Source organism: Piliocolobus tephrosceles, chromosome X, assembly GCF_002776525.5.
Source record: "Piliocolobus tephrosceles isolate RC106 chromosome X, ASM277652v3, whole genome shotgun sequence".
Classification (NCBI taxonomy): domain Eukaryota; kingdom Metazoa; phylum Chordata; class Mammalia; order Primates; family Cercopithecidae; genus Piliocolobus; species Piliocolobus tephrosceles.
The window spans coordinates 66,671,640-66,697,896 of record NC_045455.1 but is presented as its reverse complement, the minus strand read 5'-3'; the positions used below and the strand labels follow the sequence as shown (position 1 = coordinate 66,697,896).

General features: G+C 38.1%; 1 long non-coding RNA gene across 1 annotated transcript in view; it reads left to right on the top strand.

Moving 5' to 3' along the window:
* Nucleotides 1-26,257, top strand: part of LOC111523104 — a 225,453-nt gene that overhangs the window by 131,398 nt on the left and 67,798 nt on the right. The window contains exon 5 of the long non-coding RNA XR_002725434.1: nt 10,078-10,219. This is a non-coding gene — a long non-coding RNA (uncharacterized LOC111523104). The remainder of the gene's footprint in view (nt 1-10,077; nt 10,220-26,257) is intronic.

Genomic DNA, 26,257 nt, shown 5'->3' with positions numbered 1-26,257 from the left:
CAAGTTGTGTGGGCTTGCAGAGAAAAGCTGAAAAGTTCAGATAAAATTCTGGGAATTTGAGTGATATGTTTTTCTAGTTACTCTTGAAAATCCATCTCTTTGATGGGTCCTAGTAAATTTTAGACCTTAGAAGCCAGGCCTTAATTAGGAAACTTCACCCGTCCACTTAATTAACAACTATTCATGGCTGTATGTCAAGCATGTGCTTAGTCAGCTGGGACCCCGCGATTCTCCTCTTTTGGAGCTTGCATTTTAGGTGGGAGACAGACAGTAAATGAATGAAAAAAGAAAGAAAAGTACTGTAAAATATTACATGCTGTGAAGGAATAACGTGCTAGAGAACATTTGTCAGACTCTTGACCTTTCTGTGTTGCAGCTAAGGATGGAAATAATGTTCTATGGTAAAGATTGTGGAGTGAATCCTTCTCATTAAGTGTTGATACCGGCTTGGTCTTTCCTCTTAGGTTGTACAATTGGACTGAGAAAGTGCTCTCTATTGCTGTTCTTATTTTAGTTGTGAATAATGACGTTGCTAGGGCCCAAGTCTTTGCTAGCTGTTATAATTACTATTTTTATTCTTATTGTCAGAAAACACAGCTTTACAAACTGATTCGCTCACAGACTGCTTCCTCCTCACCCCCAGTAAGTATCTCGTGAATCTTGTGTTTCCCAGAACACATTTTGGGAAACAGTGTTTCAGAAAATGCAATTCCGATGGGCCTGTATTATGAATTTCCAAAGAACAGTGAGTATGTCTTCAAAGAGAAATATTCCAGATGAGATATCTGCACTTGTTGGCTAACCTAGGTTGTTGAATGCCTGGTTAAGGTCACCTATTTTTGGCTCATCATCTACACCCATTAGTCAATGTTGTTGCAAACTAAAAATAGTCTCTCAAAACAAAACAAAACAAAACAAAAACAACAGATATTTAAGGGCAAACAAATAAATTCCATTGTACAGTTTTATGTAAAATAAATAAATATAAGGTAGCCTTGTTTCTAAAGTTTGCAAAAGGATAAAATGATACAGAAATTCCTTTGGGGAAATACTGTGCATGTCATGACATGCTGTTTCTCTTTTCCATCCTTAGACTTTTTTTTTTTTCTTTGAGACAGAGTCTTGCTCTGTCGCCCAGGCTGGAGTGCGGTGGCCGGATCTCAGCTCACTGCAAGCTCCGCCTCCCGGGTTCACGCCATTCTCCTGCCTCAGCCTCCCGAGTAGCTGGGACTATAGGCGCCCACCACCTCGCCTGGCTAGTTTTTTGTATTTTTTAGTAGAGACGGGGTTTCACCGTGTTAGCCAGGATGGTCTCGATCTCCTGACCTCGTGATCCGCCCATCTCGGCCTCCCAAAGTGCTGGGATTACAGGCTTAAGCCACTGTGCCCGGCCATCCTTAGACTATTTTAGTTCTTAAAAGATTTTTAAATTAAATTCTTTGCTTAACGTATTTTAAAATATTATAATAGGTGTAAAGAGAATTGACTGGTACATCCACTTGGCTCTCTGGGATGTGGGGGTGCTGTTGGAGGCTGCTGGCGATGTCCCAGGGTAACTGAATGCTGATTGAGGAGACTTGAATTGAAGCTAACTTCACCACTTTCTAGCTTTCAGCAAGCCTCTTAAACTCTCTGGGCCTTTTTTCTTCTATAAGAGGACGATAGCACCCATGTTACTGGGATGCTGAGAAGACTAAAGTGAGATATGTGAAAGTACCTTGCAAACTATCAAGTCTGAAATTATAATCTGGTTTAGTCTGTGCACTTGGTTGTGATTGCATTGTATAGGGAGAAGGCTGTTGGGCCTGGGCTGAGTGATTAAGTCCCGAATTTTGAGAACGGGATGAAGGGTCTCCACAATAGAACAGAAGAAGGAAAGGAGAATGGAACTGAGTGAGCGTTAGTGTGGGAAGGGAAGCGGATATTCACAAGAAGTAAGGCAATTCAGGGAACACACATTTTCATTGAGCTTAGGGACAGAACAGAATATGCACTCACTGGTATATTTTTTTCAAACATGTATTGAAGTAGGGTGACATTAGATGAGTAATGTTAGGGTAAATACAATTAAGTATAATTCCATTATCCCTGAAAAGCATATTAAAAAGAAACATAGTTCCATTTTCAGTCACGCGGACAAACAAGATAACCTGAAGCCCTCCTGCTAAAAACACTTGGAAATGCCAGCTAGACTATAACAGACATTTTTTTAAAGTGCATAGTTGAGCTCTCAAGAAAGTAAGAGAAACACCCAGGGATACAAAATAGAGAGGAATCTGGAAATTAGAGTAGTGACAGGTGGGTGTTGTTTTGGCTGCCTTTTATTTTCAGTAATTGGAGAGTTTGGGTTTAATAGCCTTGCAGGTTCTTAGACAAGGCATGAGGCTGTCAAGAGGTGAGTTGTTGGACCTGAGATCCCTCCCTGTACCTGCCTAAAGGTGACACCTGCGAATCCTGTTCTCCACTCCCTGATTGCTTTGAGTCTCTTTCCTTTCACTCGTTCTGCAATTTATTCAACAAATATTCATTCAGTATTTTCTCTGTGGCCAGCACTGCTCTAGATTTTGTTAGAGGGGGATTCTAATCATTCATACCTCACTCTGTATGAGTCAAGGTATGATTGCATAACATAGTGTCTTGAAGACTAGATTTCTATACAAACCTGTTACAATCCTGTAAGAGTTGCGTGGATAAAGTACTGATCTCAGCCCTGCTGCTCCTTGCTGAGGCCCTCAGTCACTTCCTGAACCTCTCCAGCAGGAGCCAGATTGGCTTGAGGATATAGGGTACATCCTCCTTAATCCTAGGAAATAGTTGTTTTCAATCTCCCTGGATCTCAGCATGTGCCTTCTCATTCCTGAGGGCAGCAGCCTCCATAAGAGAGTGTGTGAAGCCTTGGAGACCCACGCCAAGAGGGTGGGCTTTCAGCAGAGGTTGACTCCTGGGGTTCTCAGTCACCCCATATCTTCATTTCCTCAGGAACTGCCCCCACCACCACTGGTTCAGGGGTCTGATGGATATCACAGAGAGCCCCCAGAGATGTCAGGTTGTTTTTCAGATCCTAGAATTGGAGATAGAAGGAAGACAAGAGAAGACCAATGAGCTTGACTTGTGAAATTCAAGGGTAGAGGGTAAGGAGAACTCTGAGAGCCAGAGTGTTGGCACCCCCATCCTTGTGCAAAAGTTGATCATCACCAGGTTAATCCTTCTGAAGAGAAGGGCACAATGCAGAGGAGCCCTCCCCCTCCCACTGCTGAAAGTCTGGCAAAGTCAGATACAGTCCAGTTCTTATAATTTGGGGTGCTGTAGGGCTGCTGGCTGGTATCTCAAGTGCCTGCTTTGAGACAGAGTAATGAAACAGGAACTTGGGGGAGTTACTCTCTGAACCTCCCATGGGAGATCGAGTTTCTCCCATAGAGGCCTTGCTGCTGGAGTCTCAGGCCTGTAAGAAGAAATTCTAGTTTTTGAGTAATTTAAGTGGTAACTTTAAGTTCACTGAGAGTTGCACTGAAGGCCAACTTTTCCCTCTAGTGTACTTATTCAAGAGCAATGATTTGTTGGCAAAAAAAAACAAACAAACAAAAAAAAACAACAAGTGTAAAGGCCTAGGCTGCAGTAGTTGGAGCCCATCTGTCTACGGCCTTTTTTCAAAGCTTGGGAAAACTGAACTTGTGGATAGGCTCAGTTGGAGTTTGGGTCATTGGGGAACCATGGTTGACAACTATTTACTGTTCAGTCAAGAATATGTTTTCAGGTCATTTGTTCAGCTCTGTGGTTCCCCTTTGGGGCATGGGCTACTTAAAATTTTGTAGAAAAATAAATCCATCTCCCTTTAAAGACTGGCTTCCTTGTTTTTGTTAGAAGGCAGCGTAGATTTTGACGCCAGACAGATATGTATCTGTACGTTTGGGCATTGCCACTTACTAGTTATATGAGCTCAACTATATCTCTTAAATTTTCTTAATTTCCTTACCCTTAAGATGTGGATGCTTGGCTTGTTCCAACAGAAATTGGATGTGTTGGGATTTTGGTAACTTCTATTTTTGTGTGTGTGCTTCTCCGGGCACTTTAATACAAAGTGTAAAATCAGGCTTACTCTTAGCTCCTTGTTAATTTCTTCTGGCATGCAAACAGAGAGGTGAAGTTCAAGGGTAGGGGTGTATACTAAGTAGACAAGGACCCGCAAGCCTAGCTCTGGGACTGGGGGAAGCTGCCATACAGAGCAGCAATTTCCTGTTGGAAATCCATACTCAGGACTTCTCTCAGAGACATTGTCCATAGATAATGCTCAGAACAACTAAAAACTAGCAAAGCAACCAGAAGAAAAACATAAATTTGGTTTGACAGTGTTAAAGTGGCACTTGGCAGAATCAGTTTTACAAATCACTAGGTTAAGCAATGTCCAATACAAGTTTGGAGTAAATGAACACTCGCTATGCAGAGCCAAAGATTCATTTATGTATTCATTCAATGAGTAATTAGATATTTACTGAGCCACTGCCAGGTGCCAAGCCCAGCTCTCAATCCAGGGTGTTTTAGTGAAGACCACAAAGAGCTGCCCTCCCAGGGTGCAGTTCCAGTCAGGGAAACAGACAAATTAAGAAATAAAAATGTGACATAGTAAGTAGTGATAAGATGTTTGAAAAAAAGTCAAGCAGGGAAAGGGATTAGGGAGTTGTTTTTTTCAACAGAGAGGTCAAGGAAAGCCTCTCTGAGGAGGTGATGTTTGATCAGAGACCTGGATCAAATGAAGAAATGACCAACTTATGGGAAGATCAGAGGGGAGTAACACCAATAGCCATAAACCAGGATTGTCCCAGGAAAACTAACACCTGTGATTACCCTATAGACCAAGGTGAGGACTTTGGATTTTATTCTAAGTGTGAGGAGAAGCTTCAGGGAGGGACATGATCTGATTTGTGTTTCAGAAAGACCTCTCTGGAAGGTAGACTGCAGGTACAGGGAAACCAGTGAAGAGGCCATTGCAGAAGCCCAGGTGGGAGATAACAGCTCAGCTTCACATTGGGTTTAGCTTACATCTTTTTTTTTTTTTTTTTTTTTTTTAAGACAGAGTCTCACTCTGTTGCCCAGGCTGGAGTGCAGTGGTGCGATCTCCGCTCACTGCAAACTCCGCCTCCTGAGTTCATGCCTCAGCCTCCTGAGTAGGAGTAGCTGGGACTACAGGCGCCCGCCACCACGCCTGGCTAATTTTTTCTTTTTTGTATTTTTAGTAGAGATGGGTTTTCACCGTGTTAGCCAAGATGGTCTCGATCTCCTGACCTTGTGATCCGCCCTGCTCGGCCTCCCAAAGTGCTGGGATTACAGGTGTGAGCCACCGCGCACGGTAGGCTTACATCATTTTTACTAGGCTACACAGAACTCATCCTGAGGCTCGTCCTGTCATTCTTTCCCAAAGCAGAATTGTTTGCTCTAAATATTAAAGAAAATCAGAAGCTCATTGATTCCAAGGACGGTGCTGGGCTGGTGGAGGATGTGGGTGTCCCTGCAATGTCTCACTGCTCTACCTCTCTTGTCCTCCTTGAGCAGCATAAAGGTCTCAACCCCTCTTCATGCTCTTCATTGTCATTGTAGGTTATTGGTTCCAGAATGGAATGTCCTCTCCTTTTCTCTTTCTGTTTGTAAATCAAAAATTCCTTTTGTCTTCCAAAGTAATTTTGAGCATGCAGCAATTGTATCTCTAAACAGCTCCATCAGGGACATTCTGTATTTTGTTGGAGTTGATCCAAAGGTCCTGATAGATGAATTTAGAATTGTCTTTTAATGGTCCTCAGAAGAGTTTTATTAGGTACATGGTGGACCTGGGGAAACTTGTTGAGACTTGTAGGTTATATAATTCTTTTAGCTTCATTGCTAGAATGCTTGGGACTTTTAACCATGACTTCATTGCTCCTGAATATGGGTTTCATGCATCTGGTTGCTTGGCTGTTTTCAGAAAGTAGGGGTAATAGTCCCATTAATGTATCATCTTTTCCATGATTAGAAAAGAAACCTGAGAATGCTTTCCTAGCAAGTATGTAGACACAGTTTCCTCCAACACCTGTTCTTTCAAGTCATGAGACATTTGAAAATAACTCCACAAGTTCCTGCATCTGAGCCTGTCTTTTGAATATCTATTTGAGCAACATGAAGTTTTGCTAGTGTGAGCTAATGTCAGCATGCACCCTCTTCCCCACTGCCTGTGGATTCAAGTACGACAAAGGCCTGTTGATTTGGAATGACCAGGAGATGGCTTATTTTGGTTCTGTATCATTAATCAACAGATGTGTAAACAGATTTTTAAAGTAAAATGCCTAATGTCACACTGCTATTACGTTAAGGAGCTAGGATTCTGATTCCCTATTCTAAACATTCATCCACACTGTGATGCTTTGGAAAATTTAAAAATTATGCAACAATGCACTCTGATTGTGAAAGAAATGAGAAAACATAGATGGAAAAAAAGAAATGAACCTCAGAAATTCCACTATTCAGCGATAACCACTGTTAACATTTTCAGGCACTTCTTTTCAGATTTTTTTTTCTGCAAAATATAATTGCAAATGCATTTTCAAAGATACTGCTTTACAATTTCCTTTTTCCCTTTAATAATATTTTGGGTTTTGTTCATGTTCTTCTAAATCAGAACATAGATCTCCATTATCATTTTAAAAACTTGCATTGTTTTCCATTCCAGGATGCTAGTACTATTTATTAAATATTTCATTATTTTTTTTCTCCTCCTGAGCTTGACTACTGTATTAGTCTGTTCTCATGCTGCTAATAAAGACATACCTGAGACCAGGTAATTTATAAAGGAAAGAGGTTTAATTGACTCACAGTTCCACATGGCTGGGGAGGCCTTGCAATCATGGTGGAAGGCAAGGAGGAGCAAAGTCGCATCTTACGTGGATGGCAGCAGGCGAGAGAGCTTGTGCAGGGGAATTCTCTTCATAAAACCATCAGCTCTCCTGTGACTTATTCAGTATCAGGAGAACAGCACAGGAAAGACCTGTCCTCATGATTCAATTACCTCCCACTGGGCGCCTCCCATGATATGTAGGAATTATGGGAGCTACAATTCAAGATGAGATTTGGGTGCAGACACAGCCAAACCATATCAACTACCAATTGATTAACCAAATCCCTCAGTTTTAGGACATTTATTGAATGTTAATAATAGTTTAAGTTTGCACTATGCACTTTACATATGTTATTTTATTTAGGTAACTTGCTTATAATTTCTTGATATTACTGACTATCCTTATTCTTTATATACATTTCTGTAGGACTGTACACTGATTATTTAAGGGCTTTTCATAAATATTGCCAGAGTATGCTCCAGAAAGGTTCTAACAATTTACATTCACAAAGCACAAAGCATCCAGAGTGTTTAATTCTCTACATCTACACAATCAATTGGTATTATCAGCTTTTAAAATCTTTTCTAATCTTCTAAGGAAAAACGGTAACTCATTCTTTCACCTTGGAATTCTTTGATCACTAGAGAAGCAGAATTTTGTCTCTTGATGTATTCATATTTTTCCATAAAAATATTTTAAATCCTATATATTTGAACATAATAGAAAGTATACTTTGGACAGGCGTGGTGGCTCATGCCTGTCATCCCAGCACTTTGGGAGGCCAAGGCTGTAACTATAGGCGCCTGCCACCATGCCTGGCTAATTTTTTTTGTTTTTACAAAGCAATGCTACAGTTAATATCTTTTTACATATGTCTTTACAAAGAAATTGATTTTTATGGAACACACAGGAATGTTACTGCTAAGTGGCCTAAGTGTGGGTATGTGTTTTACCTCTAAGAAATGATGCCAGATTGCTTTGTCCGAAGGTCCAAACACATCCCCTTCCCACAAGCAATCTCAGAGAGTACCCATTTCATTATGTCCAGCCAGCAATAGCTGTTATGGCATTTCAAATTGTTATCAGTCTGATGGGTGTAGTGATAATCATATTGTTACTGCAATTTGCATATCCATGGTTACTACTTGTGAATTTGTATATCTTTTCATTTGTTTGTTTGCCACTGATTTACCCATCTGTGAATTGTCTTTGCCCGTTATTTTATTGGGTTACTTGTTTCTTATGTATTTGTAAGAGATTTTTGCATACCATAAATAAACTTTTATTTTATTTTATTTTATTTTCGAGATGGAGTTTTGCTCTTGTTGCCCAGGCTGGAGTGCAATGGCGTGATCTTGGCTCACTGCAATCTCTGCCTCCTGGCTTCAAGTGATTCTCCTGCCTCAGCCTCCCGAGTAGGTGGGATTACAGGTGCCTGTTGCCACACCTGGCCAAATTTTGTATGTTTAGTAGAGATAGGGTTTCACCATGTTGGCCAGGTTGGTCTTGAACTCCTGACTTCAGATGATTCACCTTCCTTAGCCTCCCAAAGTGCTGGGATTACAGGCGTGAGCCACCACGCCTGGCTGAAAATCTGCTAATTTTTAAAAATATTTATTTTGAATTCAGAAATTAGAACAAATTTTAAAATTAATTTTATAATTTTTTACTACAATTGTTGATTTTTTTTCTGTGCATGCAGGTATACAATCATGTAACCACCAAAAATAGTTTTTTTTCTCATCTTTTCCAATACTTCTGCCAGTTATTTGTTTTCATGTTATATATACTATAATACCTGTAATAGCATTAAAATAATGTGAAACAGATCATCTTTATCTAGTTATGATTTTAAAATTTGCTGCTAGCTTTTAGAAAATTTCTTTGTTGAATTTAAGTGGTTTCTTTCTAGCCCTATTTTAGTTAGGACTGGCTACTGAATTTCGTCAAATGCCTTTTAAGTATTTGTTGATAGGACATGTGCTTTTACCTTTTACTTTTTTGCTGTACTTAATTCAATGGATGTATTAATTTCCTGATATTAATCAACCTGTTATTCCTGAAATGGACTCTACTTAGTCTTTTGATATATTGCGAGATGCTCTTTGCTTATACTTATTGAGAATTTTTGCTTTTATAGTTATAAGTCAGATTTATTTCCAGTTTCCTATTTTGCTTCTATTTTTATTGAGTTTGGACATTGGATGTTAAAATTCTGTTCCAATGGTCTATGTAACTATTTTTATACCAGTATCATACTATTTTGGTTACTATGGTTTTGTAATATATTTTGAAATCAGAAAGTATTGATGTTTCCAGCTTTGTTCTTCTTGATAAAGATAACTTTGGTTATATAGGGTCCTTGGGTAAAGAAAATGTGGCACATATACACCATAGAATACTATGCAGGCATAAAAAAGGATGAGTTCATGTCCTTTGCAGGGACATGGGTGAAGCTGGAAACCATCATTCTCAGCAAACTATCACAAGAACAGAAAACCAAACACCGCATGTTCTTACTCATAAGTGGGAGTTGAACAATAACACAGGGACACAGGGAGGGGAACATCACACACTGGGGCCTGTTGTGGGGGTCGGGGGCTAGGGGAGGGATAGCATTAGGAGAAATACATAATGTGGGTGATGGGTTGAGGGGTGAAGCAAACAACCATAGCATGTGTATACCTATGTAACAAAACTGCACATTCTGCATATGTACCCCAGAACTTAAAGTAAAAACAAATAGTATGTGTAATAGGGTCTTTTGTGATTTTAGGATTGTTTTTTCTTTTTCTGTAAAGAATGCCATGCGTTGAATTTGTGGATCACTTTGGACATTTTTACAACATAAATTCTTCCAACCCATGAACAAGGGTTGTCTTTCCATTGGTCTGTGTCTTTAATTTAATCATGAAAGTTTTACAGTTTTCAATGTACAAATCTTAACCTTTTTGGTTAAGTTTATTCCTATTTATTTTTTTTGCTATTGTAAATGGGGTTGTTTTCTTAATTTCCTTTTTGAATAGTTTGTTAATATATAGAAATATCAACTATTTTTTATGTGTTGTTTTTGAATCCTGCAACTTTACTGAATTTATCAGTTCTTTCTGTGGAGTCTTTAGGATTTACTTTACATAGATCATATAATTTGCAAACATAGGCAATTGTACTTCTTTCTGATTTGGTTGTCCATTACTTTTTTTTTTTTTTTGTCTAGTTGCTCTGGCTGTATCAAATAAAAGTATCAAGAGTGAGCATCCCTGCCTTGTGCTGAATCACAGAGGAAAACCTTTCAGTTTTTCTCCATTGATTATGATGTTAGCAGTGGGCTTTTCACATGTGGGCTTCATTGTGTTGAGGTAAGTTCCTTCTGTAAGCATTTTGTTGAGTTTTTATCATGAATGATGTTGATTTTGTCAAATGCTTTTTCTGCATCCGTTGAAATGATCGTGTAGTTTTTATCTTTCATTCTGTTAATATGATGTAGCACATTGATTGATTGCATATATTAAACCAGCCTTGCATCCCAGGAATAAGTTCCAACTGTTCATGATGTATAATCTTTTTGATGTGTTGTTGAAAACAGTTTGCTAATATTTTATTAAAATTTTTGCATCCATCAGAGATATCAGCCTTAGTTTTCTTTTCTTGTGGTATATTTGTTTGGCTATGGTATTAAGGTGATGCTGGCCTCGTAAAATGTGTTTGGAAGAATTCCCTCTAGTTACATTTTTTGGAAAAGTTTAAGAAGGAATATTATTAATTCTTCTTTGAATGTTTGGTAGAACTCAGCTGTGAGGCCATCTGGTCCTGAGCTTTTCTTTGTTGGGAGGTTTTAAGTTACTACTTCAATCTCTTTATCTGTTATGGGTTTGTTCAGACTTTCTATTTTTCCCTAATTAAATCTTTGTGGTTTGTGTTTTCCTAAGAATTTATCCATTTCCTCGAGGTTATCCAATTTGTTCATACATAATTGTTTGTAATAGTCCCTTATGATTCTTTTAATTTGTTAGGTATCTGTTGTAATGTCTCCACTTTAATTTCTGATTTTGTTTATTTAATTATTCTTTCTTTTTTATAGTTAATCTGGCTAAGGGTTTGTCAATTTCAACTTTTCAGAAAATCAACTCTTGTTAATTTTCTCTATGATTTTTTCTATTCTCTATTTGATTTATTTCTGCTCTAATCTTTATTGTTTCCGTCTGTCTGCTAATTTTGATATTGCCATTATGTATCAATTTGGGGAGAATAATTTTGAGTCTTCCAAACTAGTTTGGTATGTATCTCTAATTGTGTAAATATTCTTTAATTTTCCTCAGTAATATTTTATATTTTTCTGTTTATGGATCTTGCAATCTTTTACTTAATTTATCCCTAAGTATATTTTTATGCAATTACACATATTTTAACATTTCAATTTCCAAATGTTCATTGATTTTCTATTTTCTTAAATGTTGGTAGAATTGACCAATAAAAGCATCTGGGCCAGGAGTTTTCTTTGGGAAGGTTTTTATCTATAAATTCACCTTTTGATATAGATATAGGACTAATGAGGTTACCTATTTTTTTCTTGAATGAGCTTTGATAATTTGTATATTTCAAGAAATTTGTCCATTTTTTCCTTATGTTGTTGAAATTATTGACATAAAATTGCTCATAGTATTCCCTTATCATTTTAATAACTGTCAAATTTGTAGCATTGTTATTTTCCTTGTTCCCAATATTGTTAATTTGTTAAAGTATGATTTCTATAAATGGCATGTGGTTAGGTTGTGTTCTTTAATACAGCCTGACAATTTCTGCTTTTTAATTAGGATGTTTAGACTATTTACTTTTAATGTTATTCCTTTTAATGTTATTACTGATATGATTAGGTTTCTTTAAAATTATTTTATATTTTTAGAGACAGGGTATTTCTCCATTGACCAGGCTGGAGTGCAGTGGAGTTTGAGTGCAGCCTTGAACTCCTGGGCTCACGCAATCTTCCCATCTCAGCCTCCCTAATAGCTGGAATTACAGGCATGAGCCACCATGCCCAGCTAGTTTTTAAAAAAAGTTTTGTAGAGATGGGACCTTGCTATGTTGACCAGGTTGGTCTCAAACTCCTAGCCAAGAGTGATCCTCCCACCTTGGCCTCCTGAAGTGCTGGACAGATGTAAGCCATGGTGACTGGCAGATATGGTAAGATTTATATCTATGTTTCTATTTGTTTATCTGTTTTTTTATTCCACCTTTCCTTGTTTTAATTATTAAGATATTTTGAGGCACTAAAAGTCTTATTCATGTAAAATCAGAACTTCAATTTTATATTGAATCCAAAATTTCTTCCCTTACCCTGTGCAGATGATCAGTGGCTCAAGGACACTTTCCTTCTCCCAGATCTTTTATTTTTCTTCCCCCACTCTTTCCAATGCTCAGGCTTCTCAAGGGGTTGGATTGGGAGAAGCTTGATCAGAGTGAAGAAGGCCATGACTCTTTTTATTCAACAGTAGCAAGAGCAACCCAAAATCTTTGTTTTTACATTATTTATGGAAGTTTTGAGTGTTTAGCTAATTGAAAGCTTTAGCTATTAAAAAGAAGACCCTGGTATTAGTCTCTTTACAACTGTTGCAAGCCTGTTGAATTTGAATGCTAAGAGACAATGTATGTTAGAGCTTGGTGTACAGTTGCTTACCTTAAATAGATTAGGCATTAGTAATTTAATTCTTCACTGAGTTTTACCATTCTGAACTAAGATACCATGTTGTTAAAGTAATGAGAGCTATAGTAACACAGCAAGAAAAACACTTAATAAAAGTTTTTATTTTCATTTTTATTTTTTTGGAGACAGGGCTTTGCTCTGTCACCCAGACTGGAGTGCAGTGGCACCATCTTGGCTCACTGCAACCTCTGTCTTCCAGGCTCAAGCAATCCTCCCACCTCAGCCTCCTGAGTAGCTGGGACTACAGGCACATGCCACTATGCCCAGCTAATTTTTGTGTTTTTTATAGAGACAGGGTTTTGCCATGTTGCCCAGGTTGGTCTCAAACTCCTGGGCTCAAGCTATCTGCCCACCTCAGCCCCCCAAAATGCTGGAATTACAAGCATGAGCCACTATGCCCAGCCAATAAAATTATGTTAACATCTATGTAATGTCCAATGTTGGTTCTCTTTCAATAGATAATTCTCTTCTAAGTAGTCATTTATAGCTCTTTCTTGGGCTTCTTCCATCTGTGGCTCTGCCATCTCTGACCTAGGACTTCTAAGGTTGCCACACCCATCTACATCAAACTGACATTGCTCCAGAAATTTTATATGCTAAGTCCTGGGGATGGTATACATCACTTCTGTTCATATTTCATTGGCTGGCCTTCAGTTATGGCTAACTTCAAGGGAGGCTGGGAAATTGGGGCAAGAATAGAAAATGCTTGGTGAAGAGCTAGCTAGTCTCTGTGTAGGAGTGTTTTTTGTTATAAGGATTTTACATATTTAAATGTAAAAGTCCATGAACATGGTTTTTCATCTCTGTCTTCTGTGGTAGTATGTTGACATCATATGGCCAGGTCACTCACCACCTCCTCCCCCCACCAGCCCAAGGAAACTCAGTCTCAATAAGGATGTTTCTTGGGGAGGGGGAAGGTAGCTCATCACACTAACACCAAATCTCTCAGAAGTTGCAAAGCTTGGATTTTTAAGAAAATGTAAAGGGACTAAAGCTTTACAACGAACATTTTAAACAGAAAAGAACAGATTTAATAGAACTCTTATTAAAGTCAAGCAGTAATATCTTCATACTTCTTGCTGAGAATTTTTTTCTTTTTCTTCAACTCTTGAATGTCTTTTTAATGATTTTTAACAATTTAAATGTAGAAACATATGTTCTATTTTCTAGAGTTCTGATTTTAGACAAAAAGGCATTTGTATAAAGAATCCTTTAGAGTGTTTATACATGACTCTATGTTTAGTATTTTTCTTACAAATCTCAATCCCCTGGAGTCATGGGGCACTCAGAGCCCAGGGACTCAAGTTCACCATTAGTTTAATGGTTTTGACCTCTGCTCTAAAGTGAATTTGTACAGAGAGTCATGCCTTGCATGTCCTAGAGTCATTAGCTTGGCATGAAATGGTTCTACTGCTTATGTTGCAGTATAATTGTTTCTGAATTGGGCTTCTGTAAAATGATTATGTCTACTCGAAGACCTGAAGAATTTAAGAGCAAACTGCTCATGGAGTGACAGCATTTGAGGGCTGGCAACTGGATAATCTCATGTGTAAATCAGAACCTAACTTTCTCTACTCATTTAGTTACCTAGGGTACTGGCTCACTTAAAGATTTGAGAGGCATCTCTTTTCAAGATTGGTATTTCCCACCATGGCTATGGAAACAGTCCTCTATGTTGGCCAAGCCAGCTCTGAGCAATCTTCTGGGAACTTAACATAGTTTATTATTGAATATTTTGTTCATTAATTTGGGGTCCTAAGTATGTCTCAGCTTTTTGATATAATGTCTCCAATAGTGATATTTATTTTAACGCATATGCTAGAAGCCAAAGCTTCATTAATTTAACAATGATTTGCTACATGCCTACTACAGGCCAGGTGTCTACAATAAAAAATCTGCATCAGATAACTTTTGAATGACAAGGTGACCATATTCTGGCCAAAGGGAAGACTTAAATTGAATAAATAAATGTTACAGTATGTTAGAAAATGGTAAATGTCATGAAGGAAATAAATGGGAGGAGGAAGTTTAAGGGCTGGTAGATATTGCAATATTAAATATGGTAGTCAGGGAGGGTGTTATTGATTATGTGACATTTGAACAAAAACTTAAAGGAGCTGAGGAAAGAGCATTCCAGGCAGAGATGAGAGCAAGGATGAGGCCTTTTAAACTGACTTATTTGAGGAACGGCAAAGAGGCCAGCTTGTGTTACTAGTGGTAGAGAATGAGGGGACCCTGATAGGAGATGAGGCCAGAGAAGCTGAGTTCTGGGGTGGGAATAGGGTGAGGGGAGCAGAAGAGAGTACATGACTGACTAGGAGCAACACCTGAATTTTGTGGCATCCTGGAGGCCAGGCAGAGGAAACGTATGGAGGAGGGAGTGATGGACTATGCCAAAAGATGCTGGTAGGTCACACAAGGCGCAGTCTGAGAACTGACCACTGGGCTTAGATTTGCATTGAGTAAGTGTAGTGGGTTCAAGAATGAATGGGAGGACAGAAAGTAAAGATTTTTTTTTAAGAGAAGTTTTGCTGCATTAAGGTGGTAGAAATCAGAAGCAAAGTTGAGAGAGATCTTTTACTTTTAAGAAGGGAGAAATTATATGATGTTTGTATGCTGATGAGAATAATCCAGGGGAGAGGGACAATTGATACAGGAGAAGAGAGAATTGATGAAGGTTAGAGAGGAGGGATCTGATCCATGAGAAGAGAGACTGGCCTTAAATACAAGCACAGCCAGTGCATCCATGAGGAGGGCAAATCAATGGGCATGGTTGCTGGTGGATGGGTAAATATGGAGATGGAACCATGTGGACTCTTCTAATTGTTGGTAGGTGGGTAAATGTAGAGATGGGAGCAGGTGGACTCTTCTAATTGCTAGGGCTTTCTTAGCACAACAAGGAGCAAGAGCATCAGCTGGGAGCAGGAATGACAGAGGACTTTGAGGAGAGAGGAGAAGTAATTGTGAGAGAAGGGAAATGAATGGGGCAAGGAGTGTTACTGTGATTGCTGAGCAGCATTTTGGTGGTCACGTCGACGAAGGACTTAAAGAAAGGTAAGAATTGAGTTGTGAGAGGTAACCAGGGGTCAGATCTACTAGAGCCTTACGGGCTGTGGTCATGACTTTGGATTTTATTCTGAGTGAGATGGGCAGCTGTTGGAGAATTTGAGCAGTGGAGTGACACTATCTGACTTAGGTTCTAAAAGGATCACTTTGACCACCCTGTGCAGAATATTTTGCAGCAGCAACAGCAGGAAAAAACTAGTTCAGCAGTCTAAGAGAAAGATGATGGTGGCGGCAGCTAAGGTGCAAGTGGTGAAGGAGAGAAAAAGAGTTGGATTTGAGATAAATTTCGAAGGCAGAGCTGACAGGAATTGTCAGTTAAAAGTAGAGTGTGAGAAAGAGGCATTAAGGATGAATTTAAGGTCTAAAATCTTGAGCAATGCATAAATACTAGTGCTAATTAGATATCAGATTTCTTAGTCCCCAATATACCTATAAGATCAACACCAACTGAGCCGGCATTCTTAGCCATGCAGCAAAATGATCCCCATGTAGACTGAGGCAGTAGTCTCCTTCAGGTTAATGTTGCTAATAGCCTCAGATTTCAGACACAAAGGAAGCAGGTTTTGGCATGAACACGCTATGCAGGAGGTTTAAGATGTGTAGTTTTTCAAAGTATTTTAGCATATTTTCTTTTAATTTTATAATTCCAAGATGTATTAAATAGATACCAATTTAACCTACCCTCTGGAAATAGACTGGAAATTTCTTCGTTCAAAAAATGACAGAATTTAGTTAATAGTCTGGCACTCGTTAGAGTTTTCCCAACAATAAAACAAAGTGTATTTATTTTAATGGGAAGTTCTGCTCTGTCCATTCAGTATTTTAATGTTTTCACTTTTTCCTTCTTTAAAACTTAAAACTATAAAAGTCTGAAAAATGAATATGCCATCAACTTTAAAAATAAAGATGACACTCTGCTCCTTCCTTCTTAAAGAACAGCTTCTCTCAATTTTCCCAATCTCTGTTTTCTTGAAATTTCACTTTCTGACTGGGCCAATCTGGCTACATATCCTCTTGCTACTTCATTCTCTTTTATCAGCAAACTTTCAGGATCACTAAAGAATAATTAGTGTCTTTGCTTCCATCTCCTTACACTTAGAGACTTTCAGAGTTTCTGTAATATCTCGCTACACAGAGAAAAGCAAACAAAAGGATGCTAGAACATTTTCCCAAAAAGTGCAGTTTAGTTCTTTTTTTCATTGTGTTTGCAAATGATGCCACTGGGACTGAGGGAGGAAATGAATGTATTGCATAGGAATCTTTGTTCTGTGGTTTGGGGAGATCAAGAAGACCAGTACTACCTGGATATTTTATTAACATCTTCAATTTGTTTCTTCGAGTCTTCTTTGCTCTCAGCAGAATGAATGATTAATTTCAGGTAAAAAGAAGCAAGTTTTTTATTGCCTTTCCCCATAATCTGACTTTCAGAGTAGACTTGATGGCTCCAGTTGTTGGTGCTTTACATTGTAAACAGTTGTCAGGTTTGTGGATAGGTGGATCAGGAACAGTCACTTGTTATTTCAGAGATAAAGGCAATGTAGTGCAAAAGCTGAGAGCTTGGAATCTGGAATCTGATAGATTCCAGCGTCACGGCTCTCTAGCTGGCTAGGCCACTTATAATCTCTCCCGGGCTCAATTTACTCATCTGGAAAATAGGGATGGTAATGTTTATTTCATACAGTTGTTACGATTAAAATAAGTAATGTATCTTAAGCAATTACCACAGTGCCCTGCACATAATAAATACTCAATAGTTGATAGCTATTTTTATTTTTTATTTTATAAATTTGTAATATAAGGAATATGATTTTAATAATTGCATTATTACATATTATATCTATTGGGCATATATATCTTATTATGTATACATACATACTTATATTTATGTGTGTGTGTATGTGTATATATATATATTTATACCGATGTAAGATTCAGATTTAAAAAAATAGTGTTTTACTTTCTCTAAGCACCCCTGAAGGACTACACCAGTGATTCTCAAAATACAGTATCCAGACCAATGGCATCAGCATCTCCTGGAAACTTATTAGAAATTCAATTCTTGTAACCCCATTTCAGACCAACTGAATTGGAAACCTTAGGGGCGGGGTTTCATAATGTGCGTTTTAATGAGTCTTTTTAGTAACCCTGATGCACTGTGAAGCTTGAGAAACATTGGAAGAGACTATGTTCTCATCCCAGAATAATGACTTCAAACCGAAACGTCCTTGTGGTTAGGTGGCTCACACCTATAATCCCAACACTTTGGGAGGCCAAGGCAGGAGGATCACTTGAGGCCAGAAGTTCAAGACCCAGTTGGGTAATATAGCAAGATCCTGTTTCTACAAAAATTTTAAAAATTAAACAAGCATGGTGGCTCATGCCTGTAGACCCAACTACTTGGGAGTATGAGGTGGGAGCATCACTGAACCCCAGGAGTTGAAGGCTGCAGTGAGTTATGGTTGAGCCACTGTACTTGAGCCTGGGGGTGACAGGGCAAGACACATTCTTGCTTTAGTTGCTGTCTTGTTTCATGTAGTAAATTCTAAGCATCCTGTAAATGCTGAAGTGAAATCAAATGGTAATATTAAAAACACAAGCTCTTTGTTTAATAAATGTCTACTGAGTGCTTACTCGGTGCAAGGCATTGTGTTAAGATGCTTTAATGCACACCTAGTATCATTGTGGTTGGCACAGTGGCTCTCCATTCTTTTCTGTTTGCCTATCTGTCAATCTTTGTATGCACTGCTTCACTTACTACTGCCTTGTAGTAGCTTTGGGATGTGATGGAACAAATTCCTTGTCTTTAATCTCCTTGGCCACTTTTGATCATTTATTCATCTGAATAAAATTCAGATTAAGCATGTTAATTTTCATGACAAGCTATGATATTCACTGGGAATATTTTGTAGATCAGTTTAGGGAAAATACAAATTTTAGATCAGTTTAGGGAAAAATTGATAACTTCATGATATTTTAAGCATTCTGGTAAATGAATGTGATGTATCTTTCCATTTACTTGAGTGTTCCTTTACGTTTTTCATTAAAGGTATATAGTTTCATACTTTCAAGTAATATACTACTTTAGATTTATTTCCAAGAACCTTACAGATTCAAAAAATTCCATTTATTTTGGAGTAGATATTTTAATTTGTCATTCATTTTCAAATTGGTTGTTTCTTGTGTATAGAAATGTATTGAACTATTTTTTATTTATTGATCCTGTACTCTGCAATTTTACAGAATTCTCTTATTCTAAAAGTTTGTAATTTTCAAAATATTTTCTGCGGACAATAAATTCTACAATTAATGACAGTTTTGAATCCCTCTTTATTTTTCTCTTATTTCTATTTCTTGTCTTATTGAGTTGGGAAAGACCTCCAGTTAGAAGTTGAACAGTTTTGTAAATAATAGGTGTCTTCATTGTATTTCTGACTTTAAAGCAGATGCTTCCATCATTGATAGCAAAGTAGGAGGTTTATTTTATATATATATACTTCTTCTTTTCTTCTTCTTTTTTTTTTTTTTTCTTTTTGAGACAGAGTTTTGCTTTTGTTGCCTAGGCTGGAGTGCAATGGCAGGATCCCAGCTAACCGCAACCTCCGCCTCCCAGGTTCAAGCAATTCTCCTGCCTCAGCCTCCCGAGTAGCTGGGATTATAGGCATGCACCACCATGCCCAGCTAATTTTTGTATTTTTAGTAGAGATGGGGTTTCTCCATGTTGAGGCTGGTCTCAAACTCCTGACCTCAGGTAATTCACCTGCCTCAGCCTCCCAAAGTGCTGGGATTACAGGCATGAGCCACTGCTCTCAGCCTATATATATACTTTTTCTAGATAAAAGAAGTTTTTTTCCTCTTTCTAGTTGGTTAAAACTCTGTATTATATGAGGATGTTGAGCTTTTTATCACGTAATATGGTATATTTGAGATTTTTTTTATTATTACAGTATTTACATTTATAGATTTTACATCTATTAAATTATCCTTACATTCCTATTTGAAACTTTCTTAACTGCTAACATTATACATAGGATTTTTCCATCTATGCTTATATAAGTGATTGAGCTTATAATTTCACTTTCTCTTGCTGTTTTTTGTTCAATTTTGATATTAAAATTTTGCTGGCCTCATGAAAGAAAGTAGAGAACTTTCCTATCTTTTGGTTTCTGCAATAGTTTGAAAAAGAAAAAGGCTATTTAATTCTTAAAGATCTGGCAAAATATGCCTATCAGCCTGTCTGGTCCTCATGCTTTGGTGCTTCTTTATGGGAAGGTGAATTTTTGGTTGTACATTACTGAGGTACTTTCCCTTTAGGTTTTCTACTTCTTCTTGAGTCAGTTTTGGGAAATTGTAATATTTTTCCAGGAAACTTTCCATGATCTTTAAGTTCTTACATATTTACTGGCAAGTTTGTTAATAGTATTCTCTTACAGTTTTCCAAATCTTTACTGCTTTAATGTGAATGTTTGTGTCCAAAACTCATATGTTGAAACCAAATCCACAGTGCTATAGAATAAGAAGTGGGGCCTTTAGGAGGTGATTAGGTCACTAGGGCTGAGTCTTCCTGAATGGAATTAGTGCTCTTATAAAAGAGATGGAAGGGAGCTTCTTAGCCCTTCTACCATGTGAGGGCACAGCAAGAAGATGCCATATGTAAAGCAGAAAGCAGCCCTTACTAGACACTAAATCTGCAGGCATCTTGATGCTGGACTTCCCAGTCTCCAGAACTGTAAGCAACAAATTTTTGTGTATAAATTATCTAGTTTATGGTATTTTGTTGCAGCAGCCTGAATAGACTAAAACATTTACTATATCAGTACTTAGTCTCTCTTCATTTCTAATATTGTTTGTTTTGTACACACTCTTTCTTCTACTCTCTTTTACCAAAGACTTATCTATTCAGAGAAAGCAATTTTGTTGATACTGTCTTTTCTTTCTCTTCTGTTTAATTAATTTCTTCTTTTACCATATTTTGTTCCTTTTACCTTCTCTGAGTTTCCTTTTTTTTTTTTTTTTTTGAGACAGGGTCTCATTCTGTCACCCAGGCTGTAGTGCGGTGGTGCAATTACAGCTCACTGCAGCCTTGACCTCCTTGGGCTCAGATGATCCTCCCACCTCAGCCTCCAGAGTAGCTGGGACTACAGGTGTGCCTCACCATGCCTGGCTAATTTTTGTATGTTTTGTAGAGATGAGCTTTTGCCATGTTGCCCAGGCTGGTCTCAAACTCCAGGGGTTAAGTGATCTGCCCACCTTGGCCTCCCAAAGTGCTGGGATTACAGGTGTGAGCCAATACACCCAGCCCTTACTCTGTAGTTTTTAAAATAATGTTTTGAGTTAAATGTATTAAGTAATAATTTACAAATTTCTGTTCCTAATCTGATAGTAAGTCTATACCTTTTCCTATTTAGCTGCACATGAATACAAATGCTTCCATTGTTTAGTTATAAATATTTTATATTTCTTATTACAATTCTTCTTTGACCCTTGAATTATCTAGAAGTATTTTTTAGTTTTTAAATATATGAATTAAAAATTTTAATTGATTCCTTACTTTATTGGAGACTGTGGTCTATATGATGTCATTTGTTTGGCATTTGTTGAGACCACTTTAATTTACTTCAAAGATATTTAAAAAATTGTTTTGTGTGTAGTTAAAATGAATGACATTCTGTGTGTGATACACTTTCTTAGACTGAGCTTGTTTATTCCATTGTTTGAATCTTTTGTATCTTTACTTGTTTCCTCCTCATTTGTTTTGGGAACATTAAAATCTTTCACTATAGTTGTAATGTGTCAGGTTCTCTTTATAACTCATCAATTTATGATTTGTATATTTTGAAGTTATCTTCTTAAGAGAATATAGCCAAGTGTGTATAGGGATGGGTATAATAGTAGATCATAAGGATTTGGGGGATGTCAAATACCAGAGATAAAGAAAAGCTGGAGAAGAAAGGATTTTTTGCAAACTCTAAGCTGAAAGTGGAGACAAAAGAAGTGCCAGGTATGTCTGCCAGCTCCGTAGACAGACTCACACTGCGGGCTGTATGCTGGATAAGGAATGAATGCAGAAGACAGGGTCCAAGATGAAGTCAGCTGGATGTAACTCACAGCTGACTGCTTTGAACTGCTGCCATACCTGTGTGTTTGTTTGAAAGTGACTAGACTTGAGGTTGCTACCTGACACTTAGTCCTGGCAGGAAAGAATTCTTTTTTGTGGACTAAAACATATCAGAGCAACTTCTAACATTTAATTAATCTCCACCCACACTTATTTTGGAAGGATGTTTCTGACTCTTGTATACTTCTTTTTCCAATCTAAGAATCACATTTCATATTGCCCCTTTTGCTTTATGATCCTGGAGGATATATTATTCCAATTGTCTTACTTACCTGGCTTTTATTGTCTGGAGGAAACTTTAGCGAGTTCAATTTAGCTGGTAGCCAGCCTTTCCCGTCGAGATTTTGTTTCTGGTAGACTTCACCACTGAGCAGAAATACTCCTATTACAGCACTTAGTTTATCTGTAGATGAAAACCTTTGCATTTTAAATAAAACACTCAGCTAGTGGGGTCAGGTTTGGCTCTGTTTCTCTTCATAGGTGCTTCTAAAAACATTTGCCAAGTCTGAAGTCCTGGACTTAGATATCTTGGAGCAACACTAAGGGAGAGATGCTTTTCATTGAATGTGAAAAATAGCATTTTTGCTGAAGGCTATTTTGTTTAATTGCTGCAAAGTAATTTACCTTGGGGAGCAGAGACCAAGTCTGAGAGTTGGAGACATTCAAGACCAAAAGGAAGCTACAGTCTTTTTTTTTTCTTTTTCTTTTTCTTTTTTTTGGAAAAAAAATACCATATATTTATAAGCAATCAACAAAAGAGAGTTTTTGATGAAAATTATTCTTTAACCCTGACAGTGAGATTTTCTGCAGTAAAAGACACAGCTGTCTCATAAACATAAAAAATATATAAACCCTCTCCTCTCATTCTTTCATTACTTTCAGGTCTCTTGATTTTGGGTGAAGAAAGTAAGCAAAGTTTATGGTGAGGTTTATTTTAGTAAATTACTGAGATGATTCAAGACTCTAACCTTCCCCAACTCCATGCAAACATTTATCTCTTTTATTTAGTTTACGCAAATTAAAGGGACCCCTGGAGATGTGTGCTGAATACTCTATATAATTGCACAGTTTTAAATTTCAGTTTCCTAGCACAGATCTGGTATCTAAGATGGTGTGACATTTTTAGTTTCCAAAAACCTTTTAACAAGGTTCACAAATTCTGAAGTTGAGTCTTAGTGTGTTCCTTTTGGGTCATTTTACACAATTAAATTATACTGCTTCAAGTTCTGCATGATAATTCCTACACCAGGTCTCTTCCATGAATATCCACTCCTTTTTCGAATTCAAAAATATAGAATCAAAATAGCCAAATTAAGCAGCAGATAATCTGAAAATTAATTGTTTCAGGGGAGGAAAGAACAAGAGTCTGATTAGCATTTATTTAAAAGAAAACAGTTTATTGAGGTATAATTAACATGTGAAAAGCTTGTAGTCCTAGCACTTTGGGAGGCCAAGGTGGGAAGATCAATTGAGGCCAGGAGTTTAAGACCAGCCTGGGCAACATAGTGAGGTCCCATAGCAAATAATAATTTTGTTTTTTAAAAGCTGTATATATTTAATGTATACAACTCGATGAGTATGGGCATAAGTATACACTCATGAAATCGTCCTCACCATCAAGACCATGTACATATTCATCACCTCCCAAAGTTTTCTCTTGTCCCTTTATGTTTATCATCATTATCTTCTGCTAAGAATGCCTAACATAGGATCTACCCTCTCAGGAAGTTTTAAGTATGTGATACGGTATCGTTAGCCATCGGTACTATGTTGTATAGTGATCTCCAAACTTACTGCATAACTGAAATTTTGTACCCGCTGACCATCCCTTCTCCATTTCCGCCCACTCTCTGGCTCTTGGCAACCACTGCTCTACTCTCTGCTTCTGTAAGTTTGAATATTTTACATTCCACGTATAAGTGAGATAATACAGTATTTGTGTTTGGCTATGTCATTTATCATAATGTCCTTCAGGTCTATCCGTGTTGTCCCAAGGGCAGAATTACCTTTTGTTTTTTTTTTTAGGCTGAATACCATTCCATTATATGTATAGATCACATTTTCTTCATTCATTTGTCAGTAGATATTTAGGTTGATTCCATATTTTGGCTACTGTGAATAATGCTGCAATGAGAACAGAAATGCTAATAGCTCTTCAAGATTCTGATTTCAATTCCTTTGGATAAATATTCAAAAGTGGGATTGCTAGATCATATAGTAGTTCTACTTTTCATTTTTTGAAGAACCTCCATATGAAGCAGGATATTTCCCTGACCCCTTTGTGGGACTCATAAAGGTGGTGCCTTGTCTACTCAGCGTGCCTGCTTTCAGCTCCTCAGGGAAGGGAGTATGCAAGCAAATGAGGAGGGAACTGGAGTGCACAAGTGCTGGAACTGGCCAACCATTTCGGTACTGGCGGGAACAAGTTCCACTCACTGGGATCAGCTGCAATCCACCCCTCACAGGGCCGGATTCTTCTCTGCAGTTACACCGTCAAGTTGTCCCTGTGAAGTCAAACTGCTTCTCTCTGACGTCCAGCCACAGTCGTTCCATTGTCCAGCTGCTGCTTCTCTCTGCCAGCTGAGTCTGGGGTCTTTATAAGCAAAGGATGGGGTGGGGTTGGGCCATGGGTGGTTAAGGAAAAGGCAACATTCAAGCAGGAAAACAGAGATGTACATTCTCTCTTTAGACCGCGAGTTTCAGACTTTTTGCTCTTGGCTCAGTCCTTTAAAAAACTTTTTGCACTTTGGTTTCCTCATTTGTAAAATGGACAGAAACACCCACTTCATAGGTTTGCTGTAGTTATTAAGAGGATAATAACTATAGAAGTGGAGAGTGGTAGGTGGCAGCTATTACTGAATTAACAAGTCAGATGTTTTGCTATGAGCAGGTCCTGTTTTTTTTTAATATGCTATAGACTTTCAATAAATGAAAATTTTTATTATTTCCTAAGAAATGCACACTGATAGTAAAAAAAAAAAAGTAGGAACTCAAACAAACAAAACACCTTTAATTCTATAACTGAGAGAGAACTTAACGGAGATTTTTGTCTATTCTCTATATTTTTCTATGTATACACATCATTTAAAACGGAACGCTGTACATTGCTGTTCTGTAAGTGCCTTTTTGTTCAGTAATGTTTATATTTTCTATTTTGCCTTAGTGTTGCTATTATGCTTGCAAATGGATTCTTATGCCCATAGATGCTTAAAACCATTAGAAATAAACCAGGTCCTTGGCATAAGGTTTTGAATGACTCAAGGATTTGCTGTTTTATAGATGATAATTTGCTGTTTCTTTGTGGACAAGGCTTATTCTTCTTATGTTACACAGAGTGGAGTAAGGGCAATGATGCAAAAAAGAGCCATTCTCGGAGGGAGTCAGTCAGGGGCAAGCTCGGTGTGTCAGGGGACATCAGGGAGGCCCAGGTGGGAACCTCTCATGCTTGCACTGTGAAGGGGAGCCAATGCCAAATGGAGTCCTGGGGCCAGGACAGAAGTGAACCCCAGACTTGTGAGAGCCGAATATACAAATGGATGATGGCTGGACCCCATATAAAAATAAAACTCTGACCCACAGCCTGCAGCAACCTGCCTAAAAAACCAATCCTCTTATCTGCAGTGAAAAGCCCAGGTAGCCAGCCTGCTAGAAGTCAGACTTGCAGGAAACCAGATCATTATCTTTAGTCATGATCCAAGAAGCCAAACAATAACTTCTACAACAATCAGCCCCAAATGGCCAGGACATGATTAATAATTGGCAGGTTCCCTAATTTTTGTCCTGACTTCCAACTTGGACCAAACAGAGAAAGCCAACTATGCCCCCTAACAGATCCCATAGAAGGCCAGGCTTCTGGTTAGCTCAGCTACAGCCTCCTCAGGCACAGCCCCAGGTATGGCCTCATTGGAGCCTGTCAGCATAAGGAAGTGGGAATGGACTCTTCCTTTTTTCCACTCTAAATCTTTCTCACTCTCCTGCCCTCCTTTGAGTCTCTGCCAAAATGCAAATGATGGCATCTGACTCTCTTGTTATGGCAAGCTCTGAATAAGCAGCCTTTACTTTTCTCATCTGGTTGGTCTTAATTTATGTCCATACTTGCTTGAAGCCCAGGTAGAATGGCTCATGTGTAGCCATTGTCAGACAGGGCCCTTGGTTTTTAATGGAACTTGACTTGGTCTCTTTGTGAGGTGCAGGCACTTTTTCTGGACAGCAAGGACCATAACTTACTCATCTCAGTAATCTAAATGTCTAGCACTTGCTCATAATAGATTGTTGAAAAGAGCTGGAAAGAAGTCTTATGCACAAAGTTTAGGCCCTTTCTTGTCAAATATGGAACCAGAAAGCCCAACGTGACTAGTGTGTCTTGTTTCAATAGAAGGAAATGTCACCACAAATTCCAGTGTAAATGCAAAACAAACTGGAATTGACTTGGGGGTAGGGGAGCTTAGCAGTCTGCATTTCGCTAACTCTCTAGAGAACTCCTTTAAAATCTTTTTGGCAAAACTTTCCCTTTTT